The following is a 23,062-nucleotide window of genomic DNA, read 5'->3' on the forward strand; positions in this document are numbered from 1 at the left end:
GACGCGTAAAACGGTGGGAGTATCGGCCCTTTGACTTCTCGAATAAGAATCTAAGAGGTTTTAGTCGCAAGCCAGAGCTTTTCCTGTTTCGCAATCTAATATACGATGTGGTATCTGCGACAGCTGGCATGCACTAGATCGGTGGCGATTTATTGGAACTGCAGCGGCGGTGAAATTGCGAAAACGATCAGTCGAAGCCACGAAATATCACAGCCCGAGTTTCCTGCTGTTCTAGTTCTTTCCTCTTTCAGCTTTCATTCCCGAGACACAAGGTTCGCGGAAAAAGACCACTGTCGAAGTTATTATTAGCCGGGATGAAGGACCGACTCTGGAACCTCTTCGTATTCCAGGTATCGCACTTTTCATCGAACCGATGACCCTCTAAAGTGCAACCAGGATCAGAGTGGAGTTCAAAGTGTTGCAGAAGGATCTAAGAGGCAGTGAAAAACAGAGTTCAAAGATACTCCAAATCCCTTTTCCACCATTCAACCTAACCAATTCTCTCGGTTCGACGACGCGCTTCAACCAAAGCGGTCGACATTCCACCTTCGCCGTTTGACCTTCGTCTATATTTAAGTCCCTGGGCGCATTCCATGCCCTTCACGTACCTAACTTCATGCGCATCGATATGTACGCGAGTCACAATTCTACAACAGTATCGTAGGTACTGGATGTAGCCGGTTTGCAGTCCATACCTTCGGTACCGTTGTCGGACTACGGAACTTGAGTGTGTGTGCGCGCGTGTGTGCGTGTGTGTGTGGACACAGTTCTCGTTTATTGAGACCGCGGTAAACACGCGGGATGTTGAAGGGACGCGTCACAATTTCCCGGAGAAAGTTACCACGATGTGTACTCATGTGAAAGCTGCAGCTTTGTTCACTTCTTCGATGCGGATACTCGACTGTCCGGAAAAATGAGTGAAATATTCCATCGTTAAATCGGCAGAGCTTGAATATTGTATTGGCATCAAAGTATACTCTATTCGTCCCTGGATTATATGGACTTCAGCGAAATTTAGGGGCCATCCATAAATTACATTTTACAAATTTTATGGTTCCTGACCCTCCTCTCGTCCCTGTCACGAGTAACCGCATTAATGTAACCCCCCCCTCTTTCGCCGTCTTCCTGTTACGATGGAACTCATTTGAGAAGTTTTGATTTAGAACTTGATTAAAATAGCACTCCTAATATAATCATTACTGTTCAAGATTATCAAATAAAGTAACAATTTGTACGTTTTCAGAAAATAAATAGGTAATCGAAATCAATAAAATGAAATATACAATCTTGCATTGTTTTTGGTTGAAAAAAAGTTAACCATTCTCTGTCCATGGTCTTTCAAACCATTCCTTCATATTATATTTATTACTGAAATAGCACCCAATTCGTTGTATTTTTGAATGGGGATGGAAACATTGGAAGTGTCAGGATATTATTCGTCGAACCATAGAGCGTGGTTAAATAAAGTGACCCGTACCAGAAAAATGTAAATACATACAAACAATTTTAAGCTTGAAAATAACATACTTGTTCACCGATCGTTTCACCCGTGGCCATATTCAGTTGTATTATTATCTTAGACCAGATGTGACATCACGAAGCTTATGACCTCCATCCCCGTCACTCCTTGTCACGGCTTGTCATACTTTGCGGACCCCCTTCCGCCACTTTTGCGTGTGACGTAATTAATGGATGACCCCTTTCAGAATGTGAGGTTTTACCATTTTGGGTACAGAATCGGGTAGTTTGGTTCTGACGAGAGACGGAATCGGGAGTGGTCGTTTCTTCCTAAATGGTTAAGTCATTGTCGACCAGGATGGGGAGAGCTCACTTTTCAAAGAACCATTTCATCCATGGCAAGAGGAGCGATCGACGGAAACCTCGGAAACTTTTATCCATCGCGTGCGGTGGACTGGTTCGACTGACTCGGGCGAAACTTTCCCATCAGCCGAAGCGACGATTCCGAGAAAGATGAGCAGCGTCCATCCTCGGTGAAGGATCGGAACATCGTCCGGAAAAAGTGGAACAAAGGATAAAGAAGCGTTTCGCCTCTTCGTCCCGCGATCGTTATCTGGATCATCTTGGCTATGCTTCCGTGCCTCGATCTAGCTCGGGATTGAAGAACGATTTGACGAAAGAGATTCCGCACTGCTCATAGCCGAATGAATTACGTCCTTGGCTCTTCGCACGTCCGGGATCATTAGACGCGATCTCGTAACGACGATGCTCGCTGATTGAGCTCTGGAACTTGAATGATGATCGAGTAACACGAAAGAACACGTCATCGATGATTGACGACACGTAAACAAAGGGTTAACCATTCTTTAGTTGACATTTGACACGATACGCAAGCTTCGGTAAGTCTTCGGGGAGTACGGAAAGATCTTCAGGTATGACCAAGTTCCGTAGATAGACGAGTGAGTAAGAGAAAAAGTAAAGAGAAAATCTTCGCATGGTCGCCATTTTTGTTCCAATTTGTGTATAGTGTCTAGGTTCTATGCTACAGTCTGTTCCAATTTGTGAAACAGGACGGTTTTTTTAACTTTCTTTTATTTCTTCTTACGTACCCTTTGAAAACTTAGTTTTTAGCTTGAAACGAAGCTTCGTGAAACCGGAACTCGACAGTAAAATTCTAAAAGGTGACTCATCCGGTTTCAATTTTTCAAACACTCTAACCAAAATATCTGGAAAACTATACCAGCGGGCAACCTGTTTTTGATTGAATTTTGTAGATACCCAAATTTCCATGAAAAAGGTCGAGACTACTGTATACACCTAAATGTTGATCTTGTATTCGATACGAACGTTTAAAGTTGACTGCATTGAATAAATGAATGAAGGTGCTTATTACCTAGTAAATTTTTACTTTAACCATGTTCTAAGCTGATACGAATGACGTCTCGACCTTCTTTGTATAAAATTTTATCATCTACAAAAATTAAACCAAAACCAGCTCTCCAAATTGTATATATTTCGAGATATTTCAGTTGGACTGTTTAAAAAAGTCGAACCGGTTGAGTCACCTTATAGAATTTTGCTACCGAATTCCTGTTTCACAAGGCTTCGTTTCAGGCTCAAACCTAAGTCTTCAAAGGGCACGAAAGGAAAAAAACCGGCTTATCATGTATTTTATACTACAGTCTGACAATGGATTCTCTTTTTTTGTTCTTAGAGGAAATTCCTCACGCAAAGCTCACCTTTCTTTGGCTATTCGTCTATCTACGGAGGTTGGGGTATGACTTAATCGAAGGATGTCGAACAGCAGAGAACCGTCAATCCTTGCTCCGGTTTGTAACGACGATGTGGCAACACATGTAGGTACCCACCTCCTGGATCTCGAGGCCTCGGCCACTTTCCATTTCAGCTTTTCCACATAGAGACCCGTCGGCCGATGGGTGGTTGAGTCAAGTGAGTCGAGAGGGTCGACGGCAAGAGAACCTCTTGCATGCTCGCTCTCCGCGGGTCATTCTTATCGGATCTCGTGCATCTTCAGGTTGAACGACTTTGATTTGCATAGACAGTGTTCGCGGCGCGCGGCGCCATGACGAGAAGGAGATACCTACCCACCTTCTCCAGGGTCGTTTAGATAAAAACCAACTCGTGAGAGAGCCAGGCCTCTGGAGTCCTTGTATACTTATACCTACATGTGTTTATTCTTCTCTTTTCTCCATCTCCCTAAAGTCACCGCTGATACCTGCTCTTGCACTTCTGAATTCAACGTTGGATGTTTTCAACTTAACGCTTATCTTTGGTTCCGGCAAACCTTGCGGTGCATACATTTCACCGTTAAATACCTTTTTCCGTCTCCACGTAGTTTCGTCAAAACGTGGACAACCCTGACGCTGAAACTCGCCGCGGAGAAACTTTTTGTCTTTTCATGATTCTACGGAACCCTCTGAGTTTCTAAATCTCTGATTTATTACTACAGTCATATATTTATGCTGGTGAGGGTTGAAAATTCTTCCGTCCCGTATTCAAATTCTCTCAACGTTTGATGAAAATTGTTCTCTTAAATGGACCGCGAGCAATCCTTGTAATTTGTAATCTTGTAATTTCCATCAGACCAAAGTAAACTGCTGTCTGCTTCGAGATTCCTTCCTGAAATTCCGCGTTATGAAAGTACCTGATAAGACCGCCAGATCGGTATACGAGGAAACAAACAACGTGCGTTCGTTGGGCTCTAAAGTGCGCAGGGTTTGAAAATATCTGTAAGGATTCTCGTAAAGAGTCGCGTATACGTATAATACATATGGGATAGTTATACGGTCCGCGTCGCATCGCCATCTCCATCTCCATTGGGTTCGCATAGCTTTGCTCGCCTCGACGCGAGGTTCAGGCGAATGACTCGCGGTCAGGGTACAAGCCTGGATAATGGCTGCAGCTTGCAGGACGAGGACGAGGACGAGGACTTGGCCATAAGCAAACGTCCGAAACGAGTTCACGGAATGTCACGTGAGAGGACGGTAACCACCCATAAAACCTGACAGGCCTCGGCAAAAGCTCTATAGTGGTACAACCTCTGCGTGTGCACACGTGCTAAAGCTCGCAACCAGTTTTACCTAGGGGGTGAATAAGTGCGACTATCCGGTCAGCACGTCGCATAATTATTATTATGATCATCCTACGTGTCCTGGTATTCATATTTTCGTCATCCTGCAGCATGGAGTTACCTATTTCCAAGAGGTTTCATTTAAACTGAGTATTTATGCATCATCTGGGGCCTTATTTCGAAGTTTTATTGCTTGTGTCACAGTGAAACGGTGATACGAATGACAGAGTATCAATGATCTTGTGTTGGGTCATATTTTTACCTACACTTTCCACGCGCCGTAACCTCAATCATCGAAACACGAAAATAATGAATAATGAAACGTGTTACGAACTGATTTTGAATCATTTGAATCTATTGGATAGTGAAAAATGGTCAGTAGAATGGGATGAAAGGTAAATTCTAATAGCAACCATGAAATGTTTTGTTGCATAGATTGAGTCAGAAATTTCTTTCACGTTCATGACGAACGACTTTTTTGGATGCTTCAAAAAGTATCAAGTATGAACTTTTTTACTTTGATGTAGCTGAAGATTAATGGTCAGGTTAGGTTATCCGAGTCGAAAAGGTATCGCAAGTATCTAAGGATGTTACCTAATCCAAAAACATTGAGCTTTACTACTTTTATCACTGTTTTGTTATCCCATTTTTTTAAAGCTCTGTAAATACGTCGTTTTACAACTGCTGAATTCTCGGGTCAACATTTTTGAATTCGAACTCGAATATATTTGAGGAACGCATATTTTATATCCATGATATGGGAAAATTGGAAATTGTACAAGATCCGGGTTATTCTTTATCTCCAATTCCTTCGATTTCCGTGTTTTAAATCTTCGCCGCTTCTCAGAAAGAGAGAACACGAAACGTACGTGTCGCATTGAATATAAGTGGGAGTGCATCTTGGTCCATAAATACTATCATGGGGAGGAAGAATGAGACTCTGGATGTGAGTGGAGGTAATGGAATGTCCGGTGAATTGAAAAATCGTCGATATTGATCACGACGAGGGTGCATAAGTGGCGTAGAATTGAATTTCCACCACGCATGGATCGCGGCGCGTATTATAAACCGAGGCATAGATCATCCGGCCTACGTCATGATGGAGATGAATCTTTAACCGGTACCGATTCAGCCTTCATAATTGCCTTGCTTAATCGCCGATCTATCCTTTCGCGCTACGGAAAGTTGAAACAAAAATACTGGTCAATTATAAACTAAATACGTATGCGTGTGCTCTCGCGTCTTTGAAGCGCTGTACAAGTTTCAATTGAAATATGGGAGTTCAAAAACAGAAACGCAAAACGCTTGTCGTCATCCGGTATTCAATATACTCATAAATCCTTCTGCAACGCTGCGGGAGAAAAATCAATTCAAGTTTTGATCAAATGAAAAATTGAAACCATTCTGGTGAGTGGTTTGAAAAATAATTTTGAAAAAAAAGCACGATCGAATATGCAATCGTGTAGTATATGAGAGTGTGAAAAATGTTTAAGAATCAAGAGGCGAAAACCTGCCAACGTTCGTCCTGAATATTCGAACGTTAAACGTTGTTTTAATACGCGGGTTTGTAAATCGATTCGATTATACATCGGTGATGACTTTCCGATCTACGAAACAGCCTATAGTCACGGTTCGCAGAGCGGAACAGCTTCAGCTTCTTTACATTTCTGAGTCAATGGCAGCCGCGGACCACCTGGAACAAAGCGCAACATATTCGCGTTCGATTTCCTTTCGATCGTTCCCGGAAGATCGGTAAAATCGGTAAGACGGGTTTGCCGATTTTTCGAAAACTTAACTGTACCGTCAATCGAGTTTTCATGTCCGTGTAGCGAGTTTTTTCCCTCGAAAAATCGGCATCGTGAAATCACGCCGATCGACAGGATTTTAGATTGCCGATTCACGTGGCTGTCGATACTAGTAGTATCGTACTACAATATTATACCCAGATGTATATATTACTCCGGGTAAGATCGAACCAAGACTAATCCGATAACTCAGTCCTCCTTCCACCTGACGGGTAATACCGGTTTTAACAACCGTGATAATGAATACGATGATGATGCACGAACTCGAATCAGATTCTCCGGATGCCAGCAGTTGTGCATCGGCATAATACAGCTGCCGCGGAACACCAGTTGTTGGAGAGAATTGTATCCCACCGGATCCCGAGCAATTTCTTGCAGCGAAGGTGATCGGGAATCCACCGATCCGATCGAGATCGGTAAAAATCGGCGTTAATGGTTGGGGGAAAAAATTCCCTTTCGGATACCAAATCGTCAGCGACACTTTACTGAGTCGGCTCCTTTCTGCACCCGTTGAAAACTTGAAGAATTTACTCGATCTTTGCACGATCGGTATAAAATAGGCGGGCAACGATCGCGAACGGAGCTAAATATCGTGCGCTGGTATAATATATTATATTAGCAATACAGTTATGGGTGGATATACAACCTGCTCGGGTACACGGCCAGTCGTCATCTTTAATTACTGTATCAATCAGCTGAGACAACTTCCCTCGATCCCAGAGCCGGAGCGAGTCCAGTACATAAATACAACCGAGGTATAACGTACGGTCTGCAGGAACTACCTCAACATTCACTGCGGAGATGCCAGCTCGCAATTAGGCTTCCATGTTCAGAGTCATTATGGTTCGACGTTAGACTGGAGAGCAAACTTTGTTGTTCAACGGAGAAGTGAATATCGAAGACAGAGAGAGTGAGAAAAACAGGGAAATCAAAAGACCTTCCAAATACGTTTGTTATTTTTGACGATTAAAATTTTGGGTGCATAAATATTTTATTCCCATCGAAAACATTCTCATTCTTCCACAAAGGACTCGGAGATCGGTTGAACCGATTTTTCTCGAAATCTGATCGATTTCAAGACTAATGGAGACGAACTGATGGACTCAATTTCACCTGAATCGGTCCATCCTTTTTTAAATTGTTTGTGCACAAAAAAATTGAAAATTTTACTCCCGCAAATGATTTACGGAAGGCTAGGACGACTTTTTTCGGTATTTAAGCTGGTTTGAGTTGAGAAGAACGCATCGATATGGATGAAAATTACAAAATTTCGTTGAATCGTTTCGGAGATATCTTCAAAAAAGTAGTCAGTGACACATGTGACGAATACATCCTACGTGATTTTAAAACTTCAGAACGCTGAGATCAAGTGAAAATTCATCCTTTCATTCTTGGAATGATTGTAATAATTTCCGCTCCTTTCTGAATACAGAATAACGGGAAGAATGGATCGAAAAAAAAAAAATAGAAGGTATTATCATCATTCCAAACTCCAATTGGAATTTGATTTGATGACTAAATCAGTCACTAATAACTTGCACGGAATCTTTGAAAAATTGAAAACTAAAATAATCAATTCATTTTTCCAAATACGATTCGCGTTGCTTCTGTTTGCACTTTTTCTGACTAAGTTTAAGTTAATTAACTATAAAAAATGAAGAATGTGTATACACGTTGTTCATTTTATCAACTGAGAAGATTTTCAATTGAAATTCGTGAGTGTCGAATGTTTCTTGATCAAAATAAACTCTTTTGACTCGGAAAATTTCGACTCTTTGTCTCGGATTCAGTTGCCACGCGTTTGAATAAAAACGCAGTAATATCTATGTTTTATCGAAATCAAAAACAAGAAAGAAACGATCGCAATTTTGTTTTTCCCGTGTGGCTTCAGATCGTTGTTAACGATCGAGCAGTCAGTGTTGGGTTGAGAACTGGTTCGTGTGTGTAACAAAAGAACGAGCAAATAAGTACCTGTCCTTCTCTGAGAGCAGAAACGAAGAAAATCCTCAAATTTTAAATTTTATCCCCAGCAGCAGAACGTCGAGGTTTTTCGAGGTCTCCCGAAGTAATTTATGACCTGAAAGTATTTCATTGCGGTGCGTTAAAGTTATGCGCATACATTCCGCATCTACTGCATGATTGATCCCTTAAGAACTCTTCGCTCAGTCTCCATATCTGTATAAACTCGCGGAGTAAACGGCTATTGGTCAATCTAATTTATAGTAGCTTGAATTTCAGTTGAAAAAACTTCGTCATCACGTGTGAATAATCAATGATGTCGTATTCTCGATCGCCGTAATGAGCCTTTCGTTACAGTGAACGTAAAGTACGCTCGAATATGCAGCATTCGCGGATATAAAGTTGAACTTTACGCCCTAGGGAGAAATAGTAAAATTTGTCAAAATCCGCGATTTAACGTGAAACAGATAATTTCAAATTCAAATAAATACAACGTTATCCCGACGCGCATCGCACGATAAAATGTCAGAAGCAAGAGCTTCTAATTATTTATTTTCGCGATTATTAATAATCATTATGGAAGATCAAAGTGTAGACAACGATGACTTTATCCCTCCGAAAAGTTCATTTCGATTCTTCCAGACAAGACTGGAGAAAAAAAATGTACAACACTAAACCCAGCACTTTAAAAACTGGATTGGATCCACCGAAGGATCGAGAATATTTCTGCCAATGAGACGGTCCGAGTTATCCATTTCATTATAAAAAAAAAAAACAACTCGGTTACTTTGTTTCTTAAGATGAATCGCAACAATCCTGTAATTCATTTCCGCATTCTTCTGATCTTAGGAGACTATAAAGTGACATTAAAAAAATGTAACAAAAATCTGAGATAAATTCTTAACTTCGTGAGAGAAAAATACCGAAGAAGAATAAACCGACTGGCGATGTCTGTTACTGCGAATCTGACAATATCGATTAGGCTTTTCGAACAGACAGAGCAGCTTTAATTACCAACTTTGACTCATTGCGAATCGTCTTATGAGTTCCGTTTTAAAGAGAATATATCCGAGAAGCTCCGGCTCTGCCTGCACGTGGAGTTATTTTAATTCAGCTTCGGTCGTCTGAATATTTTTATTGTTTTACCCTATTTTTGGAGTCCATTTCCGCCGCCGCGTCTCAGGGCTCGCAGGCTTTCCTAATAGGGCTGTATCGATAGGTTCAGCAAGAACTGACTCTCCTTGATTAAGCTATTTTGATGCTGCATGGGAGGTAATGCTCGCCGCCACCCTGCCAGCCGACTCCTAACGAGCTAAGGTCTGCATACGGCGTTACGACTGCTGCAATTGCGTCCAACTTCAGAGCCCGTTTTCCACCCCCTCGAATCCCTCGGTTATTTTTTTTCCGTCCGACCAAGAATCTTTTTCCTTATTTTTTTTTTTTTTTTTTTCCCCCTATTTCGGTATCAGGGGATGAAGAAAAAACCCAATCTTCTAAATTCCATCTCTATTAATAAATAATCACGTGGGCCAAGCAAATTTTTGCCAAAGTTTCAAAAAAGTGGTCAAAAATTAGTTACAAGGGTAAAAAAACTTTGAAGAAAATCTGTAGATACTGGAAATTTGAATTCCGTTGAGGTGTTTTTTTGACCCTCCGTTGCCGTTTTAGGATTGACCATATCAAGCTTCGCCCGGTTTATCGAAGCATCCCAGTTATCGAGGCGAATTGTGCAGGGTTGAATTTTCAACCCTATTTTTAGAAAAAAATTTTGAACAAGCGATAATTTTTCTTATTTATTTATTTTTTTTTTCTATCTTTTAATCATTCTCAAGTTTCTCACCTGAATAATAATGGAATTTCCTTCCGGTAGGATGGTTTCGAACGAGTTGTTACTTAGTTGGTATACTCTGGCTTTGATTGCTTTGAATAATAATTTGGAATATCGGGAACTTCTGGCTTGATTCAAAAGCCCCGGAAATATTTTCCTCATCAATATGGATATTTATAACGGCGTTGCCTGCTCGTATCATCCTCGCGAATATCGTTAGGGGTTGAAACGAGGGAAAGTGAAACCCCGCCGTGGGTAATAAAGCAGCGAATATCGCAAGGCCAGAAAACAAAAGAGAGAGGGGGGTGGGGGAGAAGAAAATGAGTAAGAAATTTGAAACCTGATCGCCTTACTGACAATAATTTGCGATATTTTTTATCATGCGTGGAAGGTAAAAAAAAATTATAATCACACTGAGAGAAATTTTTAATTCCGGTTACCGCTCAGTTCTTAATTATTATCATTTTTTACCACAATCGAAAAATACAGTTCTGGGTAGATAATGAAAATTAGTTTTCTAGCTGTTACCGGAAAGTCTAGGATCCGTTACTATTATTTCTCATTACGATCACTGTTGCTAGATTTTCTTGCAACCGTTGCGAAAATTTAACGCTCGTGCAACGATAAATTGACGTTAAGGCCTTGTTTAACTAAAAAAGTAGAGTAAACCTCACAAACTGATTTTGCGTTGCAATAACCAAAAAAGGATCGACGATAGCGCAAAATGGTTAGGCGTACCTCGTTTTTCGTAATTCCAACAATATTCGAACAGTTTTTTTTTTTTAACGATACGTTTTTCACTCAATTCTTCCAGTTACTGCAACAAACGAAATTTATCTTACTGCAAGTGGAAATAAATAACGATTTGAAATGGCAAAAATTAGTAAATATATTTCGATTTTGATTTCTGATTCTTAGGATTTTTCTACATCGTTATTGTTTGGACCGTGCAGCGGTAAAATTGCTCGACTGCGGTAGGACGAAAAGTTGGATGGAATTTTGACGTAAAATAGGGAGAGGATTTTTACGCCTGTAAAAGGCGTATGAATAAAATGGCTACACGTAGTGTAAATGTGAAAGGATACATTAAAATTTAACGAGTCTTGTAGATACATCGCGTCGAGTTTTGCGCCGCATGTTTAGGACCGTGCGAGCTGGAATTTCTCATGCGGTCATTTGTAACACAGAATTGTCGTTTACTCCGTCTCTCTGTGCAGAGACTCGTGCATCTATCAGAGCTAAAAACTGTTCCTGTCTTATTTCTCACGCTGGATGACAAATCCTTGGTACGCCGAGACGATTGCAAACAGCCGTGTTTACCGTAATTGCTTATACATCGCCGTCTGACTTTCGAGGTCGAGGAGGAATCACCTTTTTATTACACCCTCGGCGGTGGTTTTTATTCGATTCGATTTTTATTTGATTACACCGGTAAACACGAATTTTGAGTCTGGGTTCTAAACGTCGAATTTTCATTTCTTCCACGTAATTGATAGAAGAAAAAACGAACTAGTCTTATTAGATAAGGTTTGTTTTGGTAGAAGCCAGAACGATATTCCGGATTACACATTTTCTCAAACACTGATTATATAAATAACAATTAAACAAACTACAGTTTCGTATTTAAATTTTTGAATAAAAGTGATTTAAATGCAAAATCGTAGTTTGTTTAATTGATATTTACGATAAATATTTGAGAAGGTAAGTAATTTTTCTTCTGGTTTCTACATGAATAAACTTTGTGTAACAAAACTATTTTTCCCTTCATTAGTTACGTGTGAAAATTCAAAATTTCACATCTAGATCCGAAAATCAAAATTCTTGTTGACCGGTGTTATTTATCAACGTAAAAAAGATAAAAGCAAACTTTATACATAACAAACATAGATTTCGGTAATTATTCGATGTATACAATCAAAATTCATTTATTTAAATACAAACTCAAAATATTTTTTCTTATCGTTGATCTGAATTATAGTTAAAGTATCGGGGAATTAGAATTAGAAACAAGATCCATTGGTCGCAGGCTATTTGTACGAGGTATTTAATTTATAACTATAAGCATGAGCGTTACAAAAAAAAAAAAAAAAAAAAAAAAAAACGAACAATTCAGTATATAACGGAATTAAGCAAAAATATATTAATAATCGTGAATTTAGTTTAAATCTACGGATCTGAAGACGGTACAAAAATAACAACTTTTAAATACATTTGAACTTCTACTATCTTTCCACTCCTAATCATCACCTGCAAACTCTATTATCATATAATACGAACGCAATATCAAGTGCTCGTTAAAACGATGTTGATTTGCTTGATTGCTATAATCTTATACATGTATATAAAAATATAATTACCGTCATATTTAATGTATTAAAATTGTGATAACGGTTTTACCGACGACGTATCGATTTATGTACGATAGACTTTGGTCTTCCACCTGCAGCGTTGATATCCTATTCTCGAAATAATGAAAAAGGAAAAGAAAGAAAAAAACGAAAAGTACATACGGGAAAGAAAAAGGACGTAAAAAAAAATACGGGTAATTATTACCAGAGCCGTTATAGATAATTGATGAAGTCTCTTTCTCTCTCTCTTTCTCTCTCTCTCTCTTTCTCTATCTCGACGTATTTTTTTTTTTGATCTTCCTCTTCTTTTTTTCCACGATTTTCATTGCCTTTTTTCTTGCTCTCTACCTAAACTTCGATTCTTCTTTTTGCCACGCTCAGGTTTACCGTAAGATTTGCCATTGCCATTCAACTAGCGCAGCTTAGCATCCGTTCAATTAGCATAATTAAACGCGCCGTGGTCGTATCTCGTTTAACACTTACGTCAGACCGATAAACGTAACCGCCGTAATTGTAAACTTGACGATTTTATTTTCTGCAGCTGCATTATGTCAATTTCTTGGACTACTCAACGCACTTGTGATCATCAATTAAATCTTTCGTAGCTAAAAATTTTTCATTAAACTCGCTTACGAATAGTCTATATCAATTTTATTTTCAACTCATCTATTTTTTTAGACAAATGGTACTTTTGGATAAATGGTAATTTTTTACCTCTTTTATGAGAAGAAAAACCAAAAATGAAAATAAAATGAAATAAAAAAAGGAAAAAAAAAAAAAAAACTCCACGAGATATTGAAAGGAAATTGAAAAATCGGAAGACAGTTAATTTCTATGCTTTAATAGATGATTCATCAAAGTTAAACCTTATGATTATCTGTTCGATATTCATAACGATTACGGGACAGAAAAGAAAAAACAAATTGTATCTGATTTTAATTCAAATCAAATAAAAGTTATTGCCATTCGAGAGGTAAATGGCCTGAGATTTTGCCTGATAATGTTTAGAGCGCTGGTAAAAGCTCGATTCGATTCTCACGGTTGGTTGAATTACGGAACGGTAGTGAAAATAAGAAAACAAATGAACAAGGTAAAAACCGTGCTGTTGTTGTATCGAAAATAGAAGAGGGAAAGAGATAAAAAGTAAAAATGAAAAAAAGGAATAAAAAAAATAGAAAACTCAAGCGACAGAGAAAATTACTCCTAATGTACACATCGCGCAGACAAAAGAGCCAGCTATGCGGCTTGTGCACGAATATTTCGTTGCGCAATCCGCCGGTAATGGTCTTACTTTTTTACCAAAAAACTGTTGGCTCAAACGCGTGTGACGCCGTAGATCACCTGTCGTTAACTGACAAAAGCGGCTATTCTAATGTTTCGTTTTTTGTTATTTTTTTTTTTTTCTTGTTTCTCCCTCCTTGCTTGAGAACTGGCGAAGGAAAAAAAAATAAAACGAGGAAGAAGAAGGAAAAAGAAACAGAAACTACGCCGAGTCTACGGCTGAGCGAGATTCTAGGATTTCGTCAGGGACCAGTTATTCCGAATATCCGGGCCCATTTGAATTTCACTAACCAGCAACGCTTTTGCGATGCCGCACTGGGAAGAACTTCATTTGTTACAGTAACTAGAAAAATTGAGTAAAGCAGGTGTCGTTAAAAAAAAGTGTTCGAATATTGTTGGAATTACGAAAAACGAGGTACGCGTAAACATTTTGCGCTATCGTCGATCCTTTTTTGGTTATTGCAACGCAAAATCGGTTTACTCTACTTTTTTAGTTAAGCAAGGCTTTAACGTCAATTTATTCTTGCACGAGCGTTAAATTTTCGCAACGGTTGCAAGAAAATCTCGCAACAGTGATCGTAATGAGAAAGAATAGTAACGGATACTAGACTTTCCGACAACAGCCAGAAAACTAATTTTCATTTTCTACCTCGAACTATATTTTTCGATTGTGGTAAAAAATGAAAATATTCAAGGACCGATTGGTAACCGGAACTAAAAATTTCTCTCAGTGCGAACAAAGAGATGCCACGTTTCAGGGAGAAAAAAAGACATTCAAGAAATGAAATCAAGGTTTGAAAAATAGAATTTTAATTCAAAGATTTTAAGAATTGCCAAAAATAAACAATTTTTGATTAAATCGATTACTTTTCAAAACTCGATTAATCGACCGGCACGATTATTTTTCTGTACAATCGGTTTTTCGTTTTTACCTCCGTGAACGAAGCGATACAATATCAAAATATGTGACTAAAGCATCAATTATTATCATTGTTTCACATACTGAGATACCTGTTTGATATAACAAGTGAAAGATAAATGAATATTTTCAATGAAACTATAAATCATCAAAAAACTTTTCCGTTATTAAGACTGCATACTAAAATTTGCGAAATTTTGATTTAATATGCAATGTTTGAAAAACATCCGAAATAATCGATTAATCCATTAATGTTTAACGATTCGATCGAGTCGGGTTCGATTATATTTTTGGATTTGATTAATCCGTGCATCGATTATTTCTAGCTCAATGGACATCGCAGTGAAAATCATTAGTTAATTCTTCTTTTCCATTCCGCATAGTCTCAATTTTGTTCTGATATTTATTGGTTGAAAATGAGGATGTAAAATTTTCTTCTTGGAAGTGAAAAACCAAAAAATGAATTGAAAAAAATTTGGCAAAATGCAAAATACGTATATTTTTCGATTATGAGAAGAAAAAAAAAAAAAAATATGTTTTTGTCGTTCGTTGCTAAACTAGGCAAAATATTATTACCGAATTTACATCTCCAACATTTTGTGTTCTTTTTTCTTGAATATTCTTCAATTTGCATCCCTCAACATTTACCGTCTCATTTCCCGAATAATCGTGGAATCAGTTCTACAAAATATTTCTACAATGATTGGCGTTTTTCCCCGTCACGATTTTTCACTCGAGTCAGCATCACGAAACATAAACAGTGTATTATGCGGGTGGTAAGCTATTTTTTTTTTTCACCCCATTTTGCGAGAAAAGTGATCGGTTCACGTTATCGGGGAAAGCCTTTGCGTAGAGAACCCCTCGACACCGGAAGTGCATTAGTAGTGTCATAATTTAATGGCAGGCAGTCAGAGAGTCCGGCGACGTCATTGCGATAATTAATAGCTTTTTATATACCGTGTATCGTCACGTGCGGTAAGCATTATATTTAATCGTCGTGAAACGGTATTTAGTTGCAATACTGCTTGTATTCGCGTTGATTCGTTTCTTAAGGAAAAAAAAAAAATCAGAGGTTGGATACGTAAAAACGGTGGCGATGAAACAGCGGACGATCAGAATTATTATCATCATTATTATTTTTCTGTAAGGAATAAAAAAATTTATAGCACGGCGTTAAATTTTATGTCGGTGTTTATGATTTCGTCGTCAAAGATTCGGAAGTTGAAGTTGAAGTTAAAGTTGAAGTTTGTCGACAATAAACTAAGGACAAATACAAATTACAGTTTGATAAAAAGCCATTAGATGTTTATTATTTTGTCTACAAAGAATAATAATGGACACATGTCAGTATTCAGAAAAATATGTATGTTACAATAAAAATGATAAAACGTGGTACAATTAAAGTGTTTCAGGATGTATAAAATTGATAAAAGAGTAAAGAAAATTACCAATAAATAGAGAATGAGAGAGAGAGAGAGAGAGGGAGAGAGAGAGAGAGAATTGGAAGAGAAAGATTGGCGGAGTTGAGATTTGAATTCGGTGTAATTAAGGTACCTACGATTATCATGAGAAGCGATAGGTGTGCCTATTAGAATCTCGATTGAACCATCATTCGGCTAGCATCGAGCTGCACGTTGTTGATTGGAAGGCATGAAACTCCCGATCGTACAAATAGACCAGCGTAGATGAGAAGTGAAGTGAGTAATTATCGCCCCATGGACGACGCTAATGGCGATCATGAGTTTTATATCGATGCCGATTACCTTCCGGAGTTAAAATCAACGAAGACGAAGCGCGGAATAATTGTCTCGATTGAAAACACGCTTCGTTGCCTCTTCATTTGGCCTTTCGGATTCAGGATGGAGAATAAAAAAAAAAAATACCTCGAGCTTCGATCGCTGGAGTAACTAAAACGAACGAAGGTGTGAAAATGAAAACCGAACGCACATCTGGCGGTAATAAGACCGAATGAATATCAAGCTTGTAGAAAACTGGAGCTGTAATTCCTGACGAGACATTTTCGCAAGACATTCAGTGTCGGATATTTATAGCAATAATTTGAACGCTTAAAGGCACTTGACAAATGTATTTATATACAATTTAAGGTGGTCCATAATATCGGTAAAAAAAAAAATTTATTTTCTCCCATCTGGTAAATTGACTCGGAATACTGAAAAATGATTTTTAAAAGTGAAATCCTCTCTTAATATTAATATTAACCCGTATCCCAAAGGTCCTTTAAAGGAATTGTATGTAAATAATATATTTATTAAATCAGATGGAAAAAGCTCTTCGTCGCGTGAACGAGAAATTTAAGTCGGAAGAGCCGAGACTAAGAAAATTGGTGTCAGAAGAGGGATTTCGAGTTCCACTTTGCTGCTTCGATTAATTTCTGGATGAAATCGTAACGATTTCCGATTCGAATTCCTGAATCACACGAAGCGTAAGAGAGATGAGTATCTGATGAATAAGTAACGACTTGAGATTCTACCGTGGAAGCTGCCAGCCAAGGTTCTTCGCGTTTCTCCGACACCGTGAGATCCTGTCCTAGTTGATATCCTTCGGAACTGTGCAACTGCAACGGTGCAGGATCGGCTACCATGCACGCGTTAATCAATACCTTGTGGCGATTTATACCCATTACCCTTGATAAATCAATATAACGAACGAGCCTCGCGTCGAAGATGCGAGTGCATCGCAGCCTCGTCAGATCCGACCAAATTTGTGCATCGATGCTGCCCAAGGAGGAACAGGATTGTCTCGGTGTCGTGTTGAACACGGTGGAGAATAAAACAGACTGAGAATTCATCGTGCTCGGTCATACATGCATCGGCCGTTTCGACATGCTCGAACGTTTTTAAACATTTTCATTTGCATTTAAAAGGGACATTTCGTCATTAGTTGAAAACTCGTGAATTTCGGGGCCACGGGTTTGAAATAAGTGAAAGAGAAATTGTGGAATTAGTCGCACTTTTATGAAAATATAGGGAGGATTTCAAGTCAATTCGAAAGAAAAAACGAGTTTTTTTCCCTGACCACTTTTGCTGCTTTCGCTCTTTTACTCACTTGATGTTCGTATTGAAGGCATCATATCTGAATTTTTTCAGACTTTCCTGATCAAGTATCTTTTTACCACAGCTAGTCGAGAAATCAGCTTTTGACGATTTCTCATTTTTTCAAGTTAACGTAGCTTGAAATTCAGATGACATATGGAGAAAGTTTCGCACGCTTGTATGAATTTTGTGAAAATAATTTTGTGCGATCTTGCGTGCCCCGTTAAAGTACAGTTTTGACGAAAAGCTTCGAAAATCTTCTGTTGTAAAATAGTGCCCTAATCGAACTGGCTGAAATTTTTACACAGCATGTCTTTATCAATACGAAAGATTGTCTATAAGTTTCTTAGTGGGAGGAAAAGTAGTTGAAAAGTTACAAGTCACAGTTGACGTGGAACTGTGAAATTTCTCGTCCATACGTACTGTAATGTGGCGGTATGAATCGTAAAAGTTACACACATTGTTGAATTCTTACCTCGGATGAATATGCTCAAAAAATATTGTCCAGCGGTACGGAATTCACGTATCATGTCAGGAACCGTGATAAATAACAGACCGAAATATACTCCTCGAGAAAAAGTTGACGACCGAAGTTATAAACAACACGCGTAACAATTGAGGATCGCGCTCGAGTGCGCGGCAGCGCCACGCGCAGGATAAACAAACATCTTGCCGCGGCGCGAAGTTTGAATCGAATTCTCGCCACTGTGTGAATATTTGCCGATATATCTTCTGAACCACTCCACCGCCCACTGTGAAGTTTTCAGAGAACCTTTCGCGTTGAAAAAGACACGCTGTGTATAAATTGTAGCCCATTCGATCACGGCACTTTTCAGTTACGAATAATTTGCGCGCATTTTGTATAAAAACTATGCTGAAACGGGGTATGAAAAATCCGAAAAAATTCTCTTCAGAAGTTCACAACTGAACCTAAAATTTTTGTGACAGAACTTTTTTCATATTTCGTCCAGGTTTTAACCTAGGTAGACGCGAAGATCAAAACGTTGTTGAAATCAATTTATTGGATGAGTTGTGAAAAAATCGCGTGTCGAAAAAATTTGAAAAAATTCAAAGTTCATCCTTTCAATATGTACTTTGATTGTGTGAAAAGGTAATCAGATCAAAATCGGTTAGGGAAACCGACCGTTCGATTTGACGTGGAATATCCCACATATGTATAGTCTACAGTCAGTCTAAAGATAAGTGCAATTCAAAAGAGTCTGGATTTGATACAAGACATAGGATTAAGATGAGTGATTGTTAGAGTATGGATATTATTTGAGATCAGAAGTCAATTAGAGTTATAAATAACATTGACGAGGGATTAAAGTGTTCAATAAATTATTTCTCTCACCGAAAACGCATTCGAATTCGAAAAAAGACGATATTTGTAATAAAATTTTCATTCGAATGATTTCTTGTCTTTATAGCGAGAAATTTGAAGTACGATACAAAGCGTTTTTCACGTCGATTGTAAAAACTTATCCTCAAAACCTTAAAGGGCTTAAACTCAATAATTTTTTTTATACATGTCATTTCTTCGTAGTGTGTTGGATAGTTGAGAAACCTTTTTTGAATGCAACTAACACAGGCATCGGTATCTCGTATTTCTCCGTGAATTGAAATAAAAAACCTGAAAATGGTGAATTTTCATTGAAAACAACCGTTCGTTAGGTTAAAAAAGAACTTGAAGGCTCTGGTATTGCAACATTTTTAATAGCTTGATCGATTTTTCGATTGTCAGCTGTTTGCTGACGAAATGGTTACAAAATTATAACAAGATTGCCGGCGGAGTTTCGATGGGTCGACGAAACTTGAAGGCACGGCAGCGTAACTCGTTCGATTCGAGTTTGCCGGACCAGTTTGAGGTCAGATCGGATACGGTACCCCGGTTTGAACCGAGAGACCTTCTCGCCGGGCAGAAGTAGTCGTTCACGCTGGATTATCTGGGTCTTAGATCACCGAGAATTCCACAGGAACTAGAACCTCCGGTTCGACTTGATGCCGCGGACACGAAAAAAGCGGCGAAACAAGATAAAAAGGCACAGCAGCTCCCGAGGAATCCGGAACGTTGGTTCTCATAACCAAGAATCACGTTTCTGAATATATACTCGTATTCACGAATATTTCGAAAATGGAATTTAATGCACTTTATACACTAGCAGCTGTTTTTTTTTTTTTTTTTTTTTTTTTTTTTATGAGAGTGGTCAAGATTAAAAAGGGGAACAGATCGAATTTCGGAAATACCGTAGAGCCAAAAAGTCGATTCTTCAAATGTTAAACTCGCGCTTTCGTCGAAAATCTACGAATCCGAATTTATCGATAACGACTGACCAAAGACTCGAAAGATCAAAATCCCGAAATCCACCGAGACAGGATGGACAAAATACCGAAAGCTTGCAAGACGTCGGAGACACGTTTATTTTTTCCATTGTGACCAGTCGCAGCTAATAGACGGCGTTACGCTTGCGAAGTGACGCGAAGACGCTGACGCGAATGTGGAAGACGATTCAACGTAATAATCTCTTGAATAAATCGAACGTACGGGGAAGAAAGATTTACCGTTTGAATGTTGTTAAAAATATGTTGCCTATTCCTTTGCGTTCTTTTTTTCTTCGATGACACGAACGATTGTCCGACGGAATGAGATAATCTTTACAAAACTAGCATCGAGTCGATGAATTTCACAAATTCCGAATTCTCAGGAGATTCGTTACTTCGTCCTTTTGGGATCCTGGTCCTTCCGCATTTTGCGGATCGAGATCTTGCTCCTTCTGAACTTTGATTTTCGTAAAATAATTTTTTTCGTTTTTTGGCTGTTCGAAGTAACAGCCGTTCTCAATTTTTAATTTCGTAACTTACATTTTTCTATACAATCACATTCTGTGCTTTGTTCATTCGGACCATGCCGACTGTTCTAAAGATACTTTTTCGGATAAGAGAACTTTCGGTTGAACGAACTTTTGAGAAAACAGTTATTCTACCGGATGATTTATCGAAAATCCCAATTTCGGTACACTGATCATTTGTTATTTTAAAATTCGTATTTCGAAACTTTGAACTTTTCGACAAGTCGTTTTTCAGGTCGTTCGGTATTTTGACCCCACCCTCATAATATTACAATACCTACTATTTACATTTCCAAAGATTAAAATTTTCGCTCTGCATTTGCCCAGCTTCCGGGAGTTTCTATTTCTTATCTAATCAGCTTATCACACCCTCCTTTTTGCCAATCTTTCCTCCCCCCCTCCCAGAAATTTTTTCACCTCAGCTTTACCCAACGAGTGTAATTACATCCACGGTCTAGCGGCTCTTTCGGCATGGATTAATGATCGCAGGATAGAGCCGTGGGTATAAAGTACCACAGGCGGTCTCCGGTAATCGTTTTCTCTTGCACTTGGCACTGACGGAGTTATACTATTGAAGAGAAAACGGAGAAAACAAACAGAACGAAGAAGGGTAAGAAAAAATTGAATTAAATAAATAATACATACGAAATGGGATGAGAATAAAAAAAAAAACTCGAAATGATATCGCTGGGATGATGGGGGGAGGGGGGGGGGGGCCAGAGCTACCGCCTCCACGGATTTATATTTCACCTTTTTGCACCTGCAGACTTAGTGCCAGAAGTAATGGTTAATTGCATGCCACGCGGGCGCATAAGTCGACTAATTGCGCGCGGAACGAGCCGGACTTAAGAATTTATATCGCTGCAATGGATGCAATGGAGGAGAAAGAATATAAACACGAAACTGCAAAAAAAAAAAAGAAACATGGACTCGAAATCTGTGCGGTTAAAGCCAAGCGTATTAGATTTCTGTGAAACAAACATCTCTCGCAATATAAGATACACGGAGTAAAAAAAAAAAAATAAAAATAAGAAATAATTCGAGAATCAAAAATTTCGAACGATTGAATCCGTTTGAAAATTAAAATTTCATTGAATAATTGCCGAGCATGATTTTGAGTGCAAAAAAAAAAAAAAAAAAAGAAAAAAAATAATTCGTCCACGTCAACTAAAATCGCAGTATTCTCATTTTTATTGCACACTTTCAATTGTGAACGAGATCGAAAAGTTAGGGGGAAAAAAAAACGAAATAAAAAACGATCGTGACTTGTTTTTCCAAATCAAAATTTGAGAGGTTTCAAAACCGAATCAACGTATCAAAAGGAACGCGATTTGGATCGCAGGTGGTACCTAAATCGGTAATAAAAATTCGCCCCTCGACTAGTGGAATCGGGTCGCTTACCGATCTTGCAGTTCTGATAAGCGGCTGAGAAGTAATTGAGATTAATGCGACGAGGAGAGGAATTCTTCTGCTAACTTCGCATCGTCTCGTTTCTGTAAGCGAGTGTTCAAGGCTGGTTTATAAGACGGCATATATAACGTAAACGAAATAATTACGGAGATACGAATCTGAAGAGGTAAACTGGCCCGATTTATGCGTCTCGTACTCTTCGAACGCGTCGCTTTTCTATCTCAGTCAACGAACGAGAAACGAATGCGAGGAATAATGAGGCCGGTTGAAACGGGAAGAAATAAAAATTAAAGACAGAGAAAACAAAGAAAAAAAAGAAAATCGGGAACTAGAGGATAAGATATTGTCTTAATTAGCTGGTTATCACTTTCAGTCATGGTGGTAAGTATTCTTACGTTAATCTTGCAACATATTTCTGTGTAATTTTTTGCTAGTTCCGATAGTATATTAATGGGTTTTCAATACTCGAGAGTAATTATTGCGATGTAACGTAAATTATTATTGTCAGAAACAAATTTATTTAAATAAATCGTGGAAATTGAAGGAATGATTCATTTCCTAGAAAGTTACGCCTCTATACGTATACACGTTTTACATAAATTATGAGTTTTTGGGGTCACTGATTACGAATCTGAAATCTGATCTGGAGAATAGAAGATGGCGGATCCAATATGGCGGACGAAAATTTGAAATCCGATCGAATGCAGGAAAAAATTTCTGTCCACGGGTTTTTGGGGTCCCTGATTACGAATATGAAATCAGATTTTGAAAATTCAACATGGCGAATCCAATCCGCAACCCCAAAAACTCCGGCACAGTGTTTTTCGACCGTATTCGATCAAATTTGAAATTTCCGTCCACCATATTGGATCCACCATCTTGAATTTTTTGAATCTGATTTCAGATTTGTCATCGATGATCTCAAAATCCATGGAATACTATCTTGTTATGAAAGTTGACTCAGTACAATAATGTGCGACTCAACGGGTTAAATTCAGCGCGAAATAAAATAATCAAGGATCGTAATCAAAAAGTGGATGAATAATTTCATGTGATTTGAA

At 38.6% G+C, this 23,062-nt stretch overlaps 1 long non-coding RNA gene across 1 annotated transcript; it reads left to right on the forward strand.

Moving 5' to 3' along the window:
- The first annotated feature begins 404 nt into the window (after positions 1 to 404).
- Positions 405 to 22,560, forward strand: LOC124308635 (uncharacterized). Its single transcript, XR_006909052.1, has 4 exons — positions 405 to 415; positions 1,453 to 1,456; positions 12,430 to 12,434; positions 22,436 to 22,560. It is a non-coding gene; the product is annotated as an uncharacterized LOC124308635 (long non-coding RNA).
- The last annotated feature ends 502 nt before the right edge of the window (positions 22,561 to 23,062 follow it).

The sequence above is a fragment of the Neodiprion virginianus genome, chromosome 7 (assembly GCF_021901495.1).
Source record: "Neodiprion virginianus isolate iyNeoVirg1 chromosome 7, iyNeoVirg1.1, whole genome shotgun sequence".
In the NCBI taxonomy this organism is placed as follows: domain Eukaryota; kingdom Metazoa; phylum Arthropoda; class Insecta; order Hymenoptera; family Diprionidae; genus Neodiprion; species Neodiprion virginianus.